Genomic DNA, 5,269 nt, shown 5'->3' on the forward strand with positions numbered 1-5,269 from the left:
AGATTTTTTTTTTCGTGGTATTTTCAGGGGAAGTTTTGAATATTTTTTGAGTGGAGAAATGATTATGAAGTGTTCTTGATCAGCGGGCCAAGGTTAATAGCTCACAAGTTCGCCTCCATTACATTTTTATTTTCTTTTTATGGTGGACTCAACATTTCAACTATTTTTTTTCTTCCTTTCCTTGCATATTTATAAGTTATTTTGGGGGTGAAATATGAATCTTTTTAACTGGAGGATCGAGCATTGGATTTTCTTCCTCATCGGGGGAATAACTAAACTTTTGACAGGCCTATTTTTCCTTGTATATATACGTACAAACTATTTTGCGATACATATTTACACCTTTTTAACTGGAGGTTCGAGCAATACAATTTCTTACTCATCGGAGGAATAATAATTAGACTCTTTATATGTGTTTATTATATATTTTTACCGTGAGAAAGTGAGATCGTGCTTGTAACCAGGTGATGCAGGCACAAGACTAATTAACACCTGAGTCACACCTGGGCGACACGTGTTGGGGCGTTGGATGACGGCATGTTAGGCTCTCATCATCGTCATCATTATCACCATCATCGTACCTGTTACATTACACGGTACAGCGCAGTGATTAGAGAGAGGAGAGTCAGTCACCTGGGCAGAGTAGCTGGGGAGGAAGATGATGGGGAGGGAGAGGAGGGGGATGGGGAGGTGGTGGTGAGGTGTTGGGGAGAGGGAAAAGAGGGGAAGGTGAGGGTCATGCTGGGAAGGGGAAGAGGTGCTGGGGAAGTGGAGGACAGGGGGAGGTGGTAGGGAAGGGGTTAGGGAGGGGAGGAAGGGGGTGGTAGGTAAGCTGCTTGGTAGGGGAGAGGAAAAAGGAGGTAGGAGGCGTGGTACTGGGGAGAGGGAAAAGTAGGGGAGATAGTGAGGAGCTTTTAAGGGGGAGAAAAGATGGGAAGGGAAGGAGAGAAAAAGATGGAGGTGGTAGATAAGATGCTGGGAGGGGAGAGGAAAAAAATGGAAGGAGTAGACGTGGTACTTGAGAGAGGAGGAGGGGGAGAGGTAAGGACCATACTTGGGAGGGGAAGAGAAGGAGGAGTAGGAGAAGAAGGTGGTGGATGTACTAGAAGGGGAGTGGAAAAGGAGGGGAGGGTCGCACTGGGGAGGGGAGGAGAAGGGGAGAGAGAGATTGCTGGGGTGTTGGCAGTGTGGCGTAAGCTTATCATGGCACGAAGGGAGGACTCAAGTACACAGTAAGGGGATGTCGTTATCTTGTTTTTGCTATCAGACGTTTATTTTTAGCATCCTCTATCACTACAACACAAAGCAAGGGATAAGAAATAGATAAACCAGTATCCACCCGAAATTGACATCCACCCGAAATTGACCTCCACCCGAAATTGAACTCCACTCGAAATTGGCCTCCACTCGAAATTGACCTCCACCCGAAATTGACCTCCACTCGAAATTGGCCTCCACTCGAAATTGACCTCCACCCGAAATTGACCTCCACTCGAAATTGACCTCCACTCGAAATTGACCTCCACCCGAAATTGACCTTCACCCGGAATTGAGTTCCATCCGAAATTGACCCCCACCCGAAATTGACCTCCACTCGAAATTGACCTCCACTCGAAATTGACCTCCACCCGAAATTGACCTTCACCCGGAATTGAGTTCCATCCGAAATTGACCTCCACCCGAAATTGACCTCCACCCGAAATTGACCTCCACCCGAAATTAACCTTCACCCGGAATTGAGTTCCATCCGAAATTGACCTCCACCCGAAACTGACCTCTCTTTTTGCCAATCAACTATATATATATATTTTTTTATAGGAGCAGTGATTAGCTTTTTTTTTTCTTTTTCATTTTTACCCTTGTGTTGTTTCCTTTACTGTAAAAAAAAAAATGCTTCCCTTATAACCACTTCCAGCATCATTCTCTTATAAACACGCCCTCTGCATCATAAACTCCTACACTCGTATCATCAAACGTTTCAGGCTCTTGTTACGAACGTTTTAATAAGGCCAGAGAGGATCTACATCGGTTTATCATGAGTGCTTTTCCTGTTCACGGCGTAGAAACCTTTCCACACTTTTTTTTTTTTACAACAGATTAGACAGCTCAAGGGCACACAAAAAAAGGAAACAATAATAAAAAAAAGCCCTCTACTCGCTGCTCCTACAAAAAAGAATCAAAAGAGGTGGCCGAAAGAGAGGTCAGTTTCTCACCACACCCACAAAACCCGCCACCCGTTGCTCCTTCAAAAAAAAAAAAAAAAAAAAAAAAAAAGAAGAATGACAGAGAATATGAAAAAAACAAAACAAAAACAGGAATGCCAGAAACACCACCACCACCACCACCACCACCACCGTCTCCATGTAACTCCCCCCCCCTTCCCCCCCACCCCCAAGACAACTTCCGCGAGAGCCATATGACCATTGTAGTTGCGGCGCCATGATCCTACAACCCAGTCAATCAATCAGTCAATCAGCGAGAGCCTTTTTAAATAGATGGACTAATAAGGCTTGGAAGAGTTTAATAATATGGATCTTCTTTTGTTTCGTGTTCTGAGACGGTTTCGGCACTCACAACATCTATATCCGAAGACTGCCAAGGAGATTAGTCGGGGTTCTGATGAGTGGTATTGACGTTCATGGTATAGAAGCCTTGTTAAACTACCACTAGGCTCATGAAACTACCTACCCATGGAGATATTAACGCACACGACCTCTATGACAGTCTTTAGCAAATGTGGGTGTTGTGTAAGCCTCGAAATGTTTGAAAATGTGGACTTTAGGCTTTGATATCGAGTGGCTGTGTACCGTCAGGGAAAATAAGGATGTCAAAGGAAAAAAAGAAAAAGAAGAAGAAACAGAAGATGAAGATGAAGATGAAGAGAAAAGAAGAAGAAGAAGAAGAAAAAGAAAAAGATGAAAAAGAAGAAGAAGAAGAAGAAGAAGAAGAAGAAGAAGAAGAAGAAAAGATGAAGATGAAGAAGAAGAAGAAGAAGAAGAAGAAGATGATGATGAAGATGAAGAAAAAGGAGAAGAAGAAGAAGAAGAAGAAGAAGAAGAGGAGGAGGAGGAGGAAGAAGAGATAAAAATGAAGAAACAGGAGGAAAAGACGTATGCGTTGAAGCAAAAAGGGAGGAGAAGGAGAAGAAGGAGGAGGAGGAGGAGGAGGAGGAGGAGGAGGCATGTATATTTAATAACTTTTTAATAACAACAACAACACGATAAGCAAAATGAGAGAGAGAGAGAGAGAGAGAGAGAGAGAGAGAGAGAGAGAGAGAGAGAGAGAGCATTAGGTAATAAGTAAGCTTGTATCTTTATCTTGTTTTCTCTTTAACTTGTCCCGCGTATCCTGACCCCCCCTTCCCTCCCCTCCCCCCCCTTTCACCCCCCTTCCCTTGCCCTGCTTACCCCCCTTTCTGACCCCCCCTCTCCCCCTTCCCTCCCCTCCCCTGACCCCCCTTTCCTTGCCCTGCTTACCCCCTCTTTCTGACCCCCTCCACCCTTCCCCTGCCAGCTTTCCCTAATGACCTCCCTTTCTCTCTCCCCTCCCCCTTCCCTCCCCCCCTTTCACCCCCCTTCCTCTCCCCTGCTTACCCCCCTTTTCTGACCCCCTCCAGCCTTCCCCTGCCAGCTTTCCCCCTTTCCCTACTGCCCTCCCTTTCTCCCTCCCCTCCCCTGAACCCCCTTCCCTTCCCCTACTTACCCCCCCTTTCTGATCCCCCCCACCCTTCCCTTTGCCTGCATTCCCCCTTCCCTCCTGCCCTCCCTTTCTCCCTCCCTCCCTTGACCCCCCCGTTCCTTGCCCTGCTTACGCCCCCTTTTCTGACCCCCCCACCCCTCCCTTGCTACCTTCCCCTCTTTCTTCCTCCCCTCCCCCTTCACCCCCACTTCCTCTGCCCTTGGCCCCTTCCTCTACAGTGCCTCGGCCGCTCTCTAACCTCTTTCCTGTTGCTCCACATATACAATTTTTCCTGATCGTGAGTACCCTGGCGGCCCTATCTCTATCTCCTATCTCCCTGCCCTTGGTCCTATATAGCGGCGGTACCCTATAGTCCCTGCCCCGTGTCCTCTGCCCTTGGTCCATTTCTGTAGAGTGGTGATGGCCTTCTTCTCTCATGCACACCCCCACCACTGCCAACACCACAGCCTTCGTCTCCGCCTCCGCCTGCCCGTGCCTCCGCCTCTCCCTGCCCCCGTCTGTTCGTTTCCCGCTGAGCCGCTGTGAAGGAGGCGCGAGGCAGACGATCGGGAGGGATTGCGGGGCCTCTGACAGGATTGGAATGTTTTTCGGTTGTTTTTGTCGAATCTCGCGGCGGTGGTGACGGAGGAGAGGCTTAGGGATGGACGCTAGAGCACAGATTCCCACCGCCTGCAGCTCCCTCCCTCCCTCCCCACCCCCCGTCAAGACAAACAGATGAGACGCACGGAAATAGATCAGAGGATTCTAGCCACTTGCAACTCCGTGAAGACAAGCGAAACAGGCTCTCAGAGAAGACAAACAGAGGAAGAACTAATACTTAACCAAAGATTTCTCGCCGCCTCTAGCTCGCTCCCTCCCTCCTTCCCTCCCTCCCTCCGTCAAGACAAACAGATGAGACGCACGGAAATAGATCAGAGGATTCTAGCCACTTGCAACTCCGTGAAGACAAGCGAAACAGGCTCTCAGAGAAGACAAACAGAGGAAGAACTAATACTTAACCAAGGAGTTCTAGCCGCCTGCAACTCCGTTCGTAGACTCAAACAACAAACCCTCGAGAAAAAGCTGAAGAATGATCATAACAACATTCTTAACAATACCTTCAACCGTAAACACAAACAAAACAAACAAAACTAGGCCACAGAACTCCTCAAAACAAGACACACAGAAACGGTGAGAAATAGACCGAAGAACTTAACCAGCTGCAGCCTTCTCCATCAAGACAAACAAAACAAGACCTCAAACAAGACAAACAAAAGAAAAACCCTCAACACAAAGAACTATCGGTAACTGCAACTCAACAACGATTAACAGTTCCAGGTGCCAATTCTAGTCTTCCAGGAGCCATAGGAGTGAGTATTTTAAAGCCTCTCCCCAGTGTACCACCTCTCCCCGTCAAGACAAACAAAACAAGACCTCAAACAAGACAAACAAAAGAAAAACCCTCAACACAAAGAACTATCGGTAACTGCAACTCAAAAACGATTAAGAGTTCCCAGTACCGATTCTAGTCTTCCAGGAGCAATAGGAGTGAGTATTTTAAAGCCTCTCCCCAGTGTAACTACCTCTCCCC

Source organism: Eriocheir sinensis, chromosome 37, assembly GCF_024679095.1.
Source record: "Eriocheir sinensis breed Jianghai 21 chromosome 37, ASM2467909v1, whole genome shotgun sequence".
Classification (NCBI taxonomy): domain Eukaryota; kingdom Metazoa; phylum Arthropoda; class Malacostraca; order Decapoda; family Varunidae; genus Eriocheir; species Eriocheir sinensis.